This window comes from Chionomys nivalis, chromosome 5, assembly GCF_950005125.1.
Source record: "Chionomys nivalis chromosome 5, mChiNiv1.1, whole genome shotgun sequence".
NCBI classification, from domain to species: domain Eukaryota; kingdom Metazoa; phylum Chordata; class Mammalia; order Rodentia; family Cricetidae; genus Chionomys; species Chionomys nivalis.
The window spans coordinates 86355597-86373490 of NC_080090.1; the positions used below are offsets into that span (position 1 = coordinate 86355597).

The 17894-nt window shown below is 49.7% G+C and overlaps 1 protein-coding gene across 20 annotated transcripts in view; it reads left to right on the plus strand.

Annotated features, from left to right (window-relative positions):
- Nfasc (neurofascin) overlaps positions 1 to 17894 on the plus strand; it is a 165429-nt gene that overhangs the window by 2872 nt on the left and 144663 nt on the right. The window lies entirely within an intron of this gene.

The following is a 17894-nucleotide window of genomic DNA, read 5'->3' on the forward strand; positions in this document are numbered from 1 at the left end:
ATCACCCAACCGTTGGCAGTGTGAGCATCTCTCGTTCTCTGACTTTAAAAGAATATTTAGAAAGTCATAAGGGAAGGGGCAGAATCACCCTGTCCTTACTGTGTTTGGCTGGAGGGAGGCCGTGGCGGGCGAAGCAGAGAAGCTTGAGTCAGACTGGGTGCACAGTGGCTCCTGTCACAAACGCTCACTAGGCCCTGTGATGTGCTGCCACTGAGACCAAAGAGGAAAAGCAAGGACAGGGCCAGGTGCTTCAGCGCCCTGGTATAATGGAGGAGGGAGACAGGTCGTCAGATAAATCGCATAGAGGAGCCTGAGGAGTATGTGCAGATGAGGATGCTGAACTGCAGGATCCCCAGCTCCTGGTGCCAGTCCTTCTTGCCCACAGCCATCTGGAATGGTAGCTCAGAGCTGATCTTGACATTTACAGCCTAGGAAAAGGTGGGGGCGGAGGTGAGATTCAAGGTGCTATCCGATTCCCAGCTTAAGCAGCAAGAGGGTGGTTGTTCTGAGTGGAGCTAAACCCTGATACAGGTGCTGCTGCAGTTTGAGGGGGAAACGCCTCTAAGGATTCTGGGACAAGATGGAGGCTAGTTAGCTTTCCCAAGCCCATCTCCTACGAACGTGTATTTTACAGTCAAAGTATGGTCTGTAAGTGCTTGGAATGTCAGAGGAGAGGAGATTTCCTCAGGGGGTTCCCAGTCTGATAAAGGAGTAGTCTGGGTATTACATACGGTTGGAAAACAGTGAGTTGATGCATGAGGTGGGGTGGGAGGGTCTTAGGGGCATAAGGAGGCCAGAATCAGGCACCAGGTATCATGGCTGTCCATAGGGAGGAGAGGTGATGAGCAGGGAGATCCTTCAAAGTTATGTACCTGAGCAGGTTGTCACCATCCTCCATAGATGCTCTGGTGAAAGATCCAGACTAGAGACCCCACTTTCACGTGGGTAGCCCCCCGGGCTCCCACACATCCAATGCCGTTCGTTTCGGTAGTGTGCCCTGAACCTTGGAGCCCGTGTCAGGATCTGTCCAAGGTGTTGGGTGATCAGTTGGAAAGGAGTGAAATTCACCCAAAGCTTTTCCTAAGAAATGCTGTGACAGAGGCTGGAGAGTTCCCGGTATTGTAGCAGGAACTGACTGGGGTTGGGGGGTCCCAGTAGACAGAACCTGCGGTGATGGCAGCACTCTTTGGCTGGACTCCTGTCTTGGTTAAAAGAGTTGGATGGCAAACCTTTGAGCAGTGACTCAGGGGCCAACGAAGGCCCGGATCTTGCCACAGGATAGAGGTTGAATGGTTATGATTGGTTTCTGTGACATCAGGGAATCCTGGAAGCCATTGACTGCCCTAAAAGCTTAAGTAGGCACTTCCAGAGTGATACTGATGGGGCATCGTCTGAGAATGCTGGAGTCGCTCTCCTTCCCTTAGGTCTTGGGCCAGCAGCATAGTAGCAGAGCCTTCAGAGTTGAACACTCACTGTGTGCTAGGCACCCCACTGTGTGCTTTATCTGCGCCCTCTAACCTGGTCCTCTTGAGAATTTGCCAAAACAGGTATTTTTCAGGATCCTGTTTTGCAGATAACAACAGACTCCCCCAGAGGTTGTTGCTGGTTGGAGATTACAGAACGGGCTAGTTTGCAGAACTAGAATTTTGATCTATGTGTTTTACACTAAAAGCCTATCTCTATCTCTCTTTTACATATGAGACTGAGCTTCCAAGCCCTGCCAGAGCAATAAAGACAAAGGAGGGGTACCAGAGTGACTCTTTGTGTACCTCCTTTTTCTTCAGAGACAGAAACTGGGGGACACAGGAAACACCTGTGAGCAGCACTGTGTACAGTGATTAAGCTCTCTTAGCTCAGAACCTAACCTAGACTGTTGTTTCCCAGGAAGGTGTGATTTCTAGTCAGGCTAAAGGGACATCAGGGGACTTAGGGAGGTCAGCTTGGAGGTTGCACAGGCCAGCCATCGGATGGACACTTACAGCTTTAGGTTCTCTGTGAAAGGAGTGACCTGACTCCCTATGCCTGCTCCCCAGAGACTTTCTGACACACAGACCAGCATGGGGGATAGGGTGGGGCAGTACCGTAAAAGGCCTGTGCTGGTTCCATCACTGATAGAACTTAACTGTGTTTCTTTTCTCTGTAAAATTGGAAGATTCCTGTGAGTTCTCGTCTCTGGGGTTTATGTCATTGATTAATTTCTTGCTATCCTTACTGTCTCAATAGAAAAGAGCTGGAGGGCTGGGGGCACTGTGGGGTCATCCCCTCTACTCCTGCAGTTCCCTCCTCGGAGAAGCAGCTGCCACATCGGCTGTCTGCCTCCCTTCCTTCACCTGCTCCTCTCCTTCCCTCCCTTTGGCCCAGGCGCCTCCCACCCCCACCCAACCCCTGCCATGGGCTTCCCTGGCAGCCCCCCTCTCTCTCATCATTATGATGCTAATTGTGTTGTTAATTTTTCTGAGATCCAGAAAGAAAGCCCCAATCTGTTCTAATGAATTTAATTAGAGAGGGGCTTGGAGGGCTTCAGAACCTCTTACAGGATCACCATAAACAAAGTTAGCGAGATAAAAAGCCCCAGATCAACTGGGGGTGGGGGTGTTTCTCTGTCGGTCTTAGGATAAGTCCTGGGCACCTGGAGTTGGAGGAAGGCTGCAGGGGCTCTTGCCCTCCATGTGGTCTCCATCTTGGCATGGTTTAACCCACACACACCCCCCCCCAGCACCATATCCTTAGTTTCCTGCCTCCTTCTGCCTTAAATGAGATGTGAACATTCTGAGCAGCAGTGCCTGACTATTCTGAGACTCTTGCTGCTGATTCAGGGTTAACCATCTCCCTACAGCAACACGAAGGCTTCGCAGACGCTGTCTGTGTCCCGTAGGTTCAGATCTAAGGGACGGTAGCTAATTTCAGACGATATGATTTATGGGCTCTGGTACTGGCGTTCGTCACCTGAGAGGCAGTACCTGCTGTGGGTCTTGAGATAGGAACACCTGAAAATTCACTGATCAGAGCTGCTAGGAGAAAAGATACAGGAACCCTAAATACAGGAATCTCTCTTCTTCCCCAGTCATATTGGGATCTCCCCACCTTGCTTCTCTGAGCACGTAGCTAAGCCATCTTGGGGCAAGCCTTCTGGAATAGAAAAGTTCTGGTTTCATGTTGAACTAACTTTCCTGGATGCAGATCAGGCCAGCTGGGATGCTTGGTGCTAAGTTTGGTGCTCAGATCTTGTGACTTTCTGGGATGAGATTGAATGGCTGGCAGGCCAATTCGGAGGACTTTCCCCAGTGATGAGAATTCCTAACCACTGAGGCTGACCAGTTGGCTCCAGCAACAATTTTTAAAAAACAAGCATTTAATGGAAATTTCCAGTACTGAGTTCAGTGAGTTTTAGAACTCACCTCGTTTTGTTACTACGAGTTCTATATTAGTTGTGAATATGTTAGTGTGTGTACGTATGTGCGTGTGCATGTGTGTACACATGTGTGCATGTACTGCTTATGTTGATAAAATGACTCCAACTCGATTAGACTTCTAGTTTGATCTTTGTTTACTGTATAAACGTCACCAAAAATTCCTGGCAGTAATTTCTCTTCACGCAAGTGGAAAGCAATGACCCTACTGTATGTAGATAGAGTGAGTACTCTGAGAATAGGGTATAAATAGAAGAAGGTTTAAAACTCTGGTTTTGACAGGAACCAGACCATTGAGCTGGCATCTGAAGCCAGCTTCTCCCTCGTTCTTGCAATGCTTTGACTTATGAGACCAGCCAGCTTTATGGGGGCACCGCTAACATTTAGGCTTCATATCATTATTATTAGGCTTTAGGTCACACCTGCTTGGCTTCTGCAGCGGCAGCAATGGAGTTGGTACTCTACCTCAGGCTGCCCATCTACTCCGGTGAGGGAAATATCTGTGTGCGAGACATCATTGAAGAACCCACTGTGTGAGGGTATCTTTCCATTTGCTGGTGACTTCTTCTTTAGGAAAATGCCTCTGAGGACATCAGCAGTTTTCCAATCCTGGAGCAGGAAAGAACAGAAACTAGATCTCTTTCCGGTCGTCATCACGGATGGAGTGGAACTGAAGCCTTTGAAACCTGAGGTGGGAATTCACTCAGGATTCTCTGGCTAAGTCCAGCTTGGCCTCTGCCTTGCTTTTATGTACTGTTTGTGGCATCTGAAGTCTTCTTTGTAGCCCCTGTTATATGCATAGCAATTTCATAGGCAGCTTGTTTTGGGAGAACGCATGTGTCATGAGTGTTAGAGATGTCTTAGTCCAAGGTCATCATTCTTCTGGTCAAGCAGTGGAGTCTTGGAACTGTGGGGTGACTTCTATGTGGTCGTGCTGCTGGTTGCTGGCAAAGCTAGCTCTTCTGCATTTGGGCCTGCCTGTAACCTTAAAAGCTACATGCTAACCTCGTACTTATGCCTGATGATGTGTAATTAAGCCCCTAAAGCACCATGTGAACAAGGTATGCCTTGGGGTGTCAGAGAAGGACTACAGCCCTTGGGGAGGTTTTGAAGAGCGGTGGGGCTGGCTTGGGTCTCTTGAGAGGCAAAGGTAGAGCAGTGGCCCTTCTAGGGAACAAAAGCATAGCCATAAAAGTAGGAGGAAGCAGTACTGTGGCCATCGTGGTGAACTGGCCCTGCGGGGCAGTGGAAGGTACAGTTAGGGCAGCACTGGCAAGAAACCTACCTTTCAGCCCGAGGCCTTGTGGGGAGCAGCTTTTGAAGCTTCTTAAGTGACCTGGTCTTGCCTTGAAGACAGCAAGGGCGTGGCTTGAGGATGGGTAGGAAACACACATCTAGTGGTTTCTCAGGACAGTTCGGAGTGTCGGGAGCCCTGCTGAGACTTTCTGCTTCGCTCAAAGGGAGCGTGTCGCTGTCCTCAGTGCTGACCTGAGGTTTTTATTATCTGCTCCCCGGTGAGACCAGGCTGAAGGGAAGTCAGGGGTGCTTAGAATCATTCAAAGCACTCAGAAAGGGATTTTATATAGAAGCCAGCATTGTGGTCACAGCATCTAACTTCACAGCCCTTGTGATGAAAGCAAAAAAAGGTGTGTCCCTTGAAGGACACCTTGAGTGCCAGGTGTGTGCGCCTACATGTGCTCTAAGATCACCCAAAAGTGAGCCCACAGGTTTCACTTTAGAGTCTTTGTGTGAGAGTCCCTGAGAAGATGTACCACCTTGCCTCAGTTTTCACCAGAGTGCCCGACATCCATCCGGCAGACCCAGGCAAAACGGGAATTCCCTAAGGCCATATGCGCTTGCTTGGTGCACGCAACTGTCCGGCAGAACTTTCGGCTTCCACTTCTGCTGGACATGCTCTGTGCCCGTAGCGTCCAGAATGGTGGCTGCTGGTTCTGAGTGGCTGCCAAGCCCTTGAAAAGTGACTCGTGGGACTGTAGGTTTGACCAAACCTTTTCCTTTTGAGACAGGGTCTCACTATGTAGCCCACCCTGGTTTTGAAATCACACTCCTCCTCCCCGTGTCTCTTAAATTCTGAAATGACACGTATGCTCAAGGTTTAAATTTTAGAGTGGGGGTGTGTGAACTGATTGAAGGTGCTTGTCTCCACATCTGATGACTTGAGTTGAATCCCGGGATCCACATGCCCTCTGACGGCTGCATGTGCGTTTTGCCACAGGCGCCACCCCAAATGTGTGTTTTAAAAACTAAAAGATTTGAATTTTGAATTGAGTCAAATGTAAGTAAGCACTTGTGGGTAGGGCCACTGTTTCAGACGTTACAACTTTCGGAATAGTCAGAATCCTTGGGTAAGGCCACCGATCCTTGCTTTTTGGTCCCATGTTCCTTGATCTCTTTGGCACAGAGCAAAGCAGGCATTTGATGCTGCTGGAGACTGCTTTATGCTGAAAGTACAGCAGTGGGTGGCTGCACGGGTCCCCTTTACAACTGTCTTACGGTGGGAGCAGGCTTACTATTGCCCTGCACTCCTGCTCACAAAACCCAGAATGAGGGTACCTTAAATCCTGGCTCGATATGCAGGGCCCAATCCAAGGTCTTTCTGGAGCTTTGGATGGGGAAATGCCGCAGGGTGTCTGGCCCTGGGAGCCTGGTCCTGGGGAAAGTGAGCACAGGTGAGGTGCACCTGTGTCACATTCCCGGCACCAGCTGGTTCTGGTGACAAGGTTCTGGTCTTCCTGAAACCCCGATTCTGACTCTCGGTATCTTTATTCTCATCCTGGTCACATGCTATAGTGGGCGTGGCTTAAGGTGGTGGTGAGGGTGAGTGGGAAAGGTACTGTAGACTAATGTTAACAAATGCCAGCCACTATCAAAGGAAACTTCATCTGTAGTGGGTCAGACTGCCCGTCTTATCTGTGATCAGATATGGTTGACCTCCTGACTTCCTTGGGTCTCTAGCCTTGGCTTGCCACAGTGTGTGTGTGTTCGTTCTTTCAAACCAGAGTGCACGCCTTTTCTCGGGACACCTCATCGCCGTCCTGTTTCTCTTACAGAAACCCAGTGTGCTGCGAGCCATCCTTAACAAATGCTTCCTTGTGAGTAACTCTTTGTTAGCCTGGAGCGAGGGGTTCAACCCCTGAGAGTGCACGTGAATACAAGCGGTATTTATTGAGCCTCTGCCGTGTGTAAGTCTCCATGCTCGGTACTATGGACAAAAGAGGAGCTGAACGTGGTCGCTGCCAGGCTCGTGGGAGCGCAAAGACAGGCACGTGTGAGCAATGACACACACAGTGATGATAGAGAGAGACAAAGACAGAAGTGCTAGCTGGGATGTGGCATTGGGGCTGGAGTGCAGGATGCTGGAGGAGGGTGGATGATGTATGTGCCTCTGTCTGGCCATCTCTGAGGATTCCCTCCTTCACGAGCTGGGCTGGTACCAGCCAGCTCCATGCCTGACGCGACAGTGCTGTCTTTATGGGTGATCAGGCTGCGTGGTGTCACTAAGGCTAAGCAAGGCAGTGCTATCCAGAGCGCACGTCTTTGTGCCGAGGGTACTGGAGGGAATCCCGCCAAGATGTTAAAAAACATCTGGGTTTGGGGGGCGATTTACAAGACATCAACGCCGAGTCCTAACCGCAGCATCAATCCCAACTTCTGCAGGGTAGGCCATGTTCTGGTGTACACGAAGCTCCCCACCCCCAGGCTAGTCTAATATGCAGCCTGGTTGCTGGTTGGTTGGTTTTCTCTTCCATCTGCCTCTCCCTTCCTTTTCCCGGGACACTGTGAGTGGCTTAGAGGCAGGGTGCCCCGAAGCATATCGCTGATGCTTGGCCCACAGGAGTTTGCAGTCAACAGAGCTCGGCTCAACTGGTTACAGGATGCTTAAATGCTGTCCACTTGGTGCCACAGCCCATGTGCACCGGTGGCTCTGGCCTTTGCTCCCGTGGCTCTTAGTCACGTGGGATCTTAGCAAGTGTCCTGTATCTATAAGTGAGCGAGGGTGATTCCAGTGTAGAGTAGCAGAAAAGCCGATGACTAGGGTGCTGTCAATCAAGGCAAATGCGCAGAGCAAGTCATTTGACCCTCTCTGGCTTTCATTCTCTCAGATTAAGGTTGGGGCTATCAGTATCCACATCAGAGGCCTATTTAAATGTTCATGCCATCTTAGTGAGTGACAGCCCTTGAGTCAGACACTCGGTCTCCATTAGAGTGAGGCCTTGCCCATCTGTGTCAGAGCTGGACCAGATCTGGGTCTTTCTCGTTCGGAAGTCCCCTAACCATAATTATCAGCTCCCACACAGTTGTGGGCTCTGGCCTTGCTAATGATCCCTTTTGTGCAAGTGAGGTGAGGCCTGGGGACCCCAGAAAGTCCAGTCCTCTGTGGAGAGTGTGAGAGTCTGCACATCGGCGTTGTCTGAGGCCTAGCTGTTGCCACATCATCAAGCCACTGATTGGTCCTCAGTCCTTTCCAACCTCTGAGTCTGAGGCTGTGCGCCTTCCTCAAAGAATCACCACCTGCCCCCAGGGACCCCTCTGTGCTCGACAGAACCCTTGGACCTGTCTGGTGTGTTCTGTTTGTCTCATTTCACTTTCTGTTCTGGTAGTAAAAGAAAGCGGGAACATGAAGGGGAGACAGTGCCTTGGGCTCCCTTGTCCACCCTACTTCCAAGTGTGACATCTTCGGGCGGTTTCTCCATGTGTTGCTGGAGTCTTTCCCTGGTAGAGGTATTAGGTTACCTGTTTCCAGTACTGAGCGGAGGCCATGTCTGCTCACCTGTTGCTCACCCTCCTCGCTTCTGCTGCCATACTGATGCCTGTGTCACAGAATACATGCTAGCAGAAGTTACCTTGGCCAGGCTGCTCAGTAGAAGGGGGCAGGAGAACCAGTTTGCATGGTCTGTTACAGGGAGGAGCCACCTAGTCCAGATACCAACTCCTTTATACCTGGGACAATGACCAAACAGGGTTAATACCATGCTGAGGCTAAGCTTAATCTCTGTAGCATTCTGGCTGAGGTGCAATTTGTTGTGTCTGTTCTCTGTCTAGCTTCTGAATTGCCTGGCTTTTCTCTTGCGTCGTGTGCTGGGATACTGATTCCTTTATCAGGCCCAGTATGATGACACCTGGGGCTTCCTGAAGTTTTGCTTGTGATTTGTTTCTGTGTGATTTTCCGTGCAGAGGGTCATGTGCTATTCTGCTTCAGTAGATTTTCTGCTAGAGCTCCATACCTATGGCGTCCCCAGAGTCTTTTGTGTCTTAGAACTCTCTTCTCTGTCTTGGACTATGCTCTCCCCAGCAGAAGCAGATTTCCAGGTAGGCTGGGGTACAAATGGGTACAGTGTTACCATAGCCTGGCCACCCATGATTCATGCCATACAAGACCACGAAAGCCAGTTTAATGGTGGAAGTTTTGATGCTGACCTTTTCTGCTACCCATGTCCTGCACTGCCCCTTTACCACCTGCCCCGAATATTGTAGGGAGTGGCATTGAGCCTACTGGACTTGGGAATTGCAATGAGATGAGCTAGTGACATCCAGGGCTGCCTTATGCCGTCTACAATCTGATGGCCTTCAGTCTTAAGGCCATGGGTATGTTGTTGTGCTTTCCTGACATTGGGGGTGCACAAATTTGGGTGCTGGAAGTGTCTACCATTGGTGTGGAGGAGCTGGGGCCTAAAAGAGGTCTGTGTCATCCAGCTGTGAGCGCTTTGTGTCTGGGTCCCCCAGGAGAGGTTTGGAAGGCTGCTATGGGATCGGGTCTGGGTTGGGGCCAAAGCTGGGCCTCATTCTAGATCCAGACTGGGAAAACCATCTCTGCACATTTCCCATGGTTCTTTTGTGTTCTTAAAACCCTGAAAAAAAAAAGAGAGGGAGCTTTTAGATGACACTAGAAAAAGTGTGGCTGGAGCTCTTCAGACCTAGAATGCTCATTCTCATTGTTTAACGTCACCTGGAATCTCCAGATGCGGGTGGGGACAAACCACAAAAGGCCAGCGACCCCTCCACGGTGAGGGAACATTCTGCTTGCTAGGACTGTGGTTCTTTTATTATTAGTTTTACTATTGAAACATTTTACAGAGATAATCGATCCTCATGCACTTGTAGGAAATGGTGGAGTGGAATGAAGACCTTCACAGTGCCCCAGTGGTCACAACTTGCAAAGCTCTCATACGCTCCCACAGCCAGGATGTCGACGCTGGTACCGCCTCTCCCACTTTGGCTTTGCTGTCCTTCTTACCCCCGTTCCCCATGTGTTTCTCAGGCGGATACGGCACCACATGGTTTCTCTGCTTCTCCTCCGTTGTTTCCCCAGGTTTGTTGTTCCAAGCTCACAGTGGGAAATGCCTGAGAGCACCCAGTGTGGGAGCAGGGCCTCAGAGTCAGGCTGCCTGGGCCTGCGCTGGTGCCTGAGTCGCTGGTGTGGCCTTTGGCAAACAACTTCCTTCTTTTCTAGTTTCGTCTACAAACCAAGGAGTTAAATGTTGCCTACCCTGCACGGAGTCTTTAGGATTACAGCCCAGAAGGCCCACAAACCCCCGTGCACAGTGAAAGCCAGCTGTTGGCCTCCACCTCCCCACACTGCTTCCCAATAGCACACAGATGGCTGTGGTCAGCAATGCAACAATCAAAACGTCTTTGAGCCTTGGGTAGGTGTTCAGTTGTATGCCGGGCACTTTGAGAATTACAGAGGAGACAAAGAGGCAGTTTTCACTTAAACAACTTTGTACCCTAGCTGAGGAAGCTTTCCCGGCAGCCCTGGCTTATGGTGCAGATGGCTCACTACACAAAATAATAAAATATAAATGCAAATGAGCGGCCCCACCCCAAGAACTCCCTCCGCTTAGCAGCGACTGGGAACATTTTGATCGGCGGCGTCTGGAAAGACTCCGAGGGGCACTTAGAGTGGAACCGTGAAAGGTGGAGTTCTGGCTCTGCTCCCAGTGAGGTGACAAAAATCCAGCCTGCATTTCTTTCTTGCTGGCCACACTCACAGGGTCAGAGGCTGGAGAGGAAGACGGAATGACTTTTCTGATTTTAAACAGAGACCGAGAGAGAATGAGAAAAAAAATGATCCTAGAATGTCAATCAACAAAACTGAAGCAGAAGTGAGGTGCATGTTTCAGGATGTGGGTTTGGGGTCCACTTCCCATAGCAAGCCATTCCCTGTGATCTTAAGCTGTCCTTATTCCACGCCAGTTTGGTTCACCAAGCCATGGTGTAGATATTATTGTGAACCCACAGCCCAGAGTGTTTGAGTATCCAGCCTGTGAGGCAAGGTGAGGCGAGCCTGGATCTTGGCCTGTGGATGTCTGTCTGTCTAGTGTGAAGAAGGACCTTGGTTCTTACATGGGGGTGGAGAACAATCACCCAGTGACAGACCCCTTCCAGTGAATAAGACCCAGAACACCATGTGACCAGCACTGTACTCTCCTAGTGCTGGCAGGGTCCCAAGGCCTGGTCTCAGCAGCCACGGGACTGGTTAGCCAAGCCTAGGAAGAGCCCATTGTTTCTGTGCCTCGCTCCTGGCTATGTGGCTACTGGCTGGCTGGCTTGTTCATTGTTGCCTTGATGGAGGGAGCTATGAGCCATATATTCAGCCACAGCTGGGCGGTTGACACTTGTTCAACTTTTACTATAGAATTTCCAATGGTACTTGTAGAAGGCTTCTCTCTCTCTCTCCTTCTGTTTGTCTCTGTCTCTCTGTCTCTCTCTGTCTCTCTCTCTCTCTCTCTCTCTGTGTGTGTGTGTGTGTGTGTGTAGAAGAGGGAGAAATGCAAACATTAAGTCTTCTGTAAAGATAGACTGGTCTCCAGTTGTGTGATTCTAGACTGAGAGAGAGAACTGGCCACAGCAACTTGGTCTGAACACCATTATTAGGGATGGGGGTATGCTGAGGTCATGGCCTTTTACCTCGCCATTCCTGGATTTTGTTAAAGCAGAAGCAGCAGTAATAGTAGTGAGACTGAAGAATGTCAGCTGCAGGCGTTTAGAGCTTCCTGCGTGCTAGGTCTATGTCATCGCATCCCACTCCACCTCTGACGTGCGGTCAGCACTGCTTGAGTGTCGCATAACTGAAGTGCAGGGCGCTTGCGTGGTTTCCCCCTGTGTAATCCAGCAAGGAAACAGCCACAGGGGCTTGAATCAGATCTTCTCATCCAGTTTGGTGGGGATATCCTGAGAAGAGCCTTCCCAGGCAGGAGACCCACCATGACCATCCCTATATCCATCTCTTCCTGCTGAGTTTTAGTAGAGGGAAGATGCAGGTTTGACTATCCTTGCTGGGTTAGGGGAGGCTGCTGATAGCTTATGGAAATTACAAGTCCTGAGCTCAGGACACTTTGGGTTTAAGTCCCTCATTTTATCTGGGAAGAAGTGAGCATGAGGAAGGGGCTTGCTCAAAATTGTGCAGTAACCTAAGAGCAAAGCCAGGAGCAACCACAGCCGGCCTGGCTCACACGCCAGTGTTCCTAGCCACGTCTTGCTTCGCTGTGTTTTACAGAGCTGGGACCCAGAACTTGAGCATGCTCAGTCTGAACTCTACCATACTCTCCAGCCCCCAAATGCATCTGGTTACCCATGACTCCTCCAACACCTCCATTTTCTGGCTTCCAGCTGCACCTTGGAAGTAGGATCCACTCTCACTAAAGCTAACACACATCACCTCAGCAGCAGTTAACCGCAGAACAGTATTGTGTTCAAAATATAAAAGTCAGGTGTGACTTGTGGAGAAGAGAGTGCGGGGCCGGGGCAGGGAGATCCAGGCAAGTGTATGCTTAGGTATATTTGTACTGATGCCCGTGCCTGTGACCTGCTCTTTTCGGGCAACTTTTTTGGAAGTTCTGATCAAAGCTTACAGGGTGGGTATCCCAAGTGGGGTGATGCAGCCCATTGTTAGAGACTCTGACTGTTCATGATTCTGATATCAGCGTCTTCAGGACTCTCTGATTCTCTTACAAGCTATGCTAGTGTGCTCGTCAGCTTCTGAGACCAGATGTCATCAAGGGCATTTTTTTCTCACTGGCCAGGCTGGGGTAGACAGTGTCAAAACTGTGCAAGAGACGCCTCAGCAGGTTGTCTACAACCCATAGCTTTAGCTTGCATTACCTGTGGGGCTTGTTAGAGCACAAATATGCCCACCCCAGTCTCTAAGGTTTGGGGTCCAACACAAGGCTGCCTTTCTGTCACAGTCCCAGGTGATGCTCAGGCTGCAGGTCCAGAGCTAGGACCAAGCTCGGGATCCCCACTCCCAGCTCTGTGCTCTGCCCCTGGGATGCTCTGGTCCTCTGCTCTCAGAAGGGCCAGCAGCAGAGGGCGGGGATCTCTTTTCCTGAAATTGGAACTGTCCCAAGTCAGAAAGTGGACACAAGCCGTCACAGCAAGATTCTGGGACCAGGCACAAGATCCTGCCCCTGATGACAGACATCTTTCCCGGGATTCGTTCACGCGTCCATTTATTTATTTATCCAGGAAACATTTACCAAGTGCCTTCTATGGGAAAAAGGTGCCCGGCCCAAGGGCACCTAGGCATACAGGCATTTATTTGAGTTCTGAGGTGCCTGTGCACGCGTTCCCTGTCTGACCTTGTGGCACTGCCTCGACACCCCACTCCCCGCCCTCCAATGGGGCTTTGGAAACACTCTTTCCCTAACAGACATCTTGAGAAGAGACAATCAACAGCTGGGAAACCCAGTACTAAAGCTTGAGCTGCTTACTCCAGGTGGCTTTAGCTAGCTCACTCAATTTCTTCTAGAAACTTCAGTGTGGTAATGAATGAAGAGTAGTTACCAACACTCCTTTCCCAGCCCGTGACTCTGGAACTGGGGCTCTCAACCTGCTTGTGACAGTGTTTGACTTCAGTTCTGCTCTTAAGCGACGAAAACCTCAAAAATTATTAATTAATTTGTATGTGTGCGTACGTGCACGTGCGTCGCCTGCATATATGTCTGTGCATCATGTGTGTGCCCAGGGAGGACAGAGAAGGACATTGAATCCCCTGGAATTGGAGTTACAGACAGTTGTGAACCATCATGTGGGTCCTGGGAATCAAAACTAATTCTAGAAAAGTGTCAAATGCTCTTAACCTCTGAGCCATCTCTCCAGTCCCTCAACGAACACTTTTATGCCTGCTTTCTTGTTCATCTGAGGAGGGTGGGAAGTGTGTGCACAGCCCAGCTGTCCCTGGCATGGCCATTCCTGTGGATCAAATGGGACTTCTTGGAGTTAAGGAGGAGCACACCCGACGGCTTCCACAAATGTGTTTTAAGATAGTGGTTACCAGATTGTATTCACTAAGTGACAGTTATTATGTTAGTATCAGGATGTTGCCAGTGCTTTAAAAGATGACAGTTATGTCAAAAGTGGGTTTTCTTGCAAGTAAATATCTATAATAAAGATGTGCGTGTAGACAGCTTAAAGCTGGCCGCTTTTAGAAACATACCTGAAAACTTACCAGAGCAAATACGCACTTTTCCAGATGTGGGTCTGAGAGAAGTCTCGGATTATTTTTATCCCTTAACATCTGATAATGTCATTAGAATGCAGTTTGACCCCTGAGCCTGGTGTGATAAGACATCCAAAAATGTTTGGTTTTTTCTTATCTAGTTAGTCTGAGACATACTGAATGGGATTTGCCTTTACTAAATGGGAGAAAAGTTGAAATTTGCTTTTATGGGTATAATAATTGCTAGTCAATATCATGTTAAAATACTTCATAAAAATTTAGAACAAGCTGATCTAAAATAGCATATTTTAAATATAGAACAACCAAAGCTATCTACGTATTTATATTTTTAAGTCTAAGAATGACACTTCATGCCTGTGATGCCAGCATTCAGGAGGATGAGGCGGTAAGATTATATGTTTAAGGTTAGCCTGAGCTACACAGTGAGACCATGCTTGGCATGGGCTAGCTACATAGTGAAACCCTATCTCAAAAACAAGCAGGGTTGGAGAGATGGCTCAGGTTAAGAGTGCTTGCTCCTCAGTCATGAAGATGAGTTTGGTTCTTAGCACCCATGTAGAGAGACTCACAAATGCCTGTAACTCCAGCAACAAAGGACCCTCCCTGGCTACACATGTGCACATAAATACACATAGATACATACACATACATAAATAAGTATTTAACAGACAAAACCCAAGCAGATGCACACAGTTTCCAGGACTAGTCAAAGATGAGAAGATGAGCAGTTGCTCGGATCCTCCTGGCTCTGCCATTCTGGATCCTAAGGTATAGAGGGGCCTGGAAACCCCAAGTGTAGTGTTTTGGACAGGAACAGGGGCACATTGTTAGCCCTGAACTGTTGTCGTGAGTGAGATGGGAGAACTCAATTGCCAGAGAGCGATTTCCTCCCCAGACTAGCAGAGAGCTTTCTAACCACTAGAGCATCGGCTGCTTGAGTGGAGGAAACTTTTGAGAGCAGATCTGGTAGAGCTGTCCCCGGACAGGTGGAGAGAAAGCTGAAATGGCTGACCACTTCTGCATCTTGGCCGTGCTGCAGCTGGGGCTGTCAATCTTGAGCCTGGGATGATGCTGGCTCCAACTTTGGAGCTGCCAAAAGCTCAGACCCGAGTGTAGCCCTCTCTCCCTGAAACTACAATTTCTTCAGTGAAATTTAGTCCTTAGATGGGGCCTGGCACTGGGTTTCCCAGGAGCACTGGATGTAGTGCCAAGTGGCTCTTGCCACCTTCCTGGGCATGCCTGATCTAAGTAAGCCGGCATGGAGGTACATACCTGTAATTCTAGCACTTGTGAGTGTGAGGTCAGCCTGGGCTGCACAGTGAGCTCCAAGATAACTGGGCTATATAGCAAGTTCCTGTCTCAAAACAAAGGAAAATAACAAATGAAAAACATATAAACAGAAAGAAATTTTAGGTACTTTCGGGGGTGGTTGCAGAGACCTTTGGAAGAGGACTGGGGTCTGTGTTCAGGTGAAGGTCTGAGAATTTCTCATGGATCTGATTTCAGGACACACCTAGGTCTCACTGAGCCCAGAATATCTTCAGCTCTGCCACAAGTCCAGTCCCTGGGTGGCTTCCTACCATCCTGACTTGGTGTTTTCATGGCTGCAGTGACAGATGGGCAGCAGGCTGTGGGAAGCCCATCCCAGATATTCCATAGCTCACATTTTAGGAGCAAATGACTTGATACAATTTTGTTAATGTACCTGGATTAGCCTTTCTACTTTTTCTTTGGTTAAAACTAAAAAACAAATGCTTTTATGTACTTGGAATCCGTACTGAAAGTGGCCAGCTTGGAATACGTTTAGGCTCTGGGGTAAGCTGGCCTGGGGCTGACATTTGCTGCAGATAGTTGAGGATAGCTTTTAGTTTCCATGATCGCATTAGCTTGCAGTTTTATATGTTAATCAGCAATTTTGGTCATCCTCACCCTCCCTCTCTGTGTGAGAGGCTGCGTGTGCCCCACTTAGCCTGAGCGCCTCTTAAGCACCCATCTAGAGCCTTCTTTCTGCATCCTCTATACCTAGACCTGTCTCGGGCTTCCTGAGTATTTTGGGGTGTGGTCATGAAGCAGCAGAACCTCAGGATTTGTTGTCGTGAGTGAGATTGAACACATTCAGTGAACAGATTCCTTGCATTCTACCCCTGTCTGTGGGAGACCTATGCTGTGTGTGCCCTGAGCTCAGCTGGTCACATGGCTCTTGGTCTCATGACACATCTCTGCCAGCACTCTCTGTGTCCTGACAAGTCGAGAGAAGCCTCTGATGGCCTTGGCTTGCCTCACTTGGGGAAGGGAATCCCCCTGGTGTGGGTGTGAATGAATTTCTCAGCTGGGCTTCTTACAACTCTCTTTCTTTGGCTCCCACCCCTTGGGCCAGTCCCATATTCTTTTGGGTCTCTCCTGGCAGGGGATAACTTGCCTGTGGGGAGCAGAGGAGAGAGAGGACTCAGGAGAATCAGCTGCAGGAGTTTCTACATGGTCTTTTTCTGTTCTTCTTTTAGGGGAATTATAGGTGGTGAACTTTCTGACTTGTCTCATAAACCTAGACTTGCCCGCTAGCCTGATTTCGACCACCGACCTAACCTCTACCACAACCACTAGCCTAACCTCGGCCACTAACCTAACCTCTAACCACTGGCCTAACCTCGACCACTCGCCTAACCTCTACCACCGGCCTAACCTTGGCCACTAGTCTAACCTTGGCCACTAGCCTAACCTCAATCACTGGCCTAATCTCAACCACTCGCCTAACCTCTACCACTGGCCTAACCTCGGCCACTGGCCTAACCGCAGCCACTAGCCTAACGTCTATGACCAGCCTAACCTCTGCAGCTGTCACTTTGCTGTCCTCTCCCACCCAGCCTTCCTGTCTGATCTCGAGCACTCAGCAGAAGCAGAGTTCCTGGACTAGCTCCCGTGCCCCTCCCTCACTTCTCCTCTGGGCCTTGAGTTCATTGAGGGGATGTATACGTGGGGCTGTGGGTGAGTAGCCTTGTCTACTAATATTTTTGCCACATGGGGTCCCTTCCTTTTTGGATGGCATTCAACCCAGTCCAGTTCAGCCCTGACAGAGCCCAGTTAGGCCACCTCCTCCCAACCTCCTGACCTGGGCAATCCTCTAAGCTGTCCTAATTACCTGTGGCTTCCCAGCAGATGCTGCAGTGTAAGCAGAGAGGGGACCCTTGGACAGTCGTTCATACCCTGGGATTAACCCTCTGGTTCTGCCTCCTTTCACTAGGCTGCCTGTCGTTGTGAGTGTGAACCCCTCTGGAGCCTTCCAGCCTGCCAGCCCTCCCCCCCACCAGACACACATCCCTGAGACAGTCAGGCAGCTCAGCCTAGCACCTGGACAGCAGGATTCTTCCTTTTTGCCTGGCACCAAGAGATAGGTCTATCTAGCTAAGGTTCTATTCCAGCCCTGTCTTGGCAGGAGCGGTTCAGTCCCCTGGGAAGTTCTTGCTGAGTCTTTTCTGGGTAGCCAGGCAACTGATCTTCAGACCCACTATGGCGAGGATGCCAAAGTACTGAAGGTACTGTGTGCCAGACACAGTTATCAGAGCACAGAGCGTCAGTAATTTCCCAATGCTATCTTATTTCTCCTCGTGCCTTATGGTGTCCACTGTCCCTTTACTTGCATAGAGACCCTCATTTCGGCCTCTTAATGGTACTGCCAGGTGCTCAGATTGGGAGCACTCAAGCAGGATTCCTGGGACTTAGGCTCAGTCATTAAATGAGGGATAGAAGCAAAATCCATCCACATGATTGGCACAGTGCACTTCTCACTGTCCGAGCTGCAGCTTGATGACAGATGAGTATACCAGGGCAGCACACAAGAGTTTCCGATTCCAGAACATTTTCATTAGGGGTGTCCAACCTGTACATAGCTCCAGGGCTCTGCTGCCTCCCTGCTTGTATGAGGGAAGGGCAGGGGTGTGTGCACAGTGCCCCTTAGAAGCATAGGCAAAGACAGAAGGATGATGACAATCTCCCACATACACAGTGCT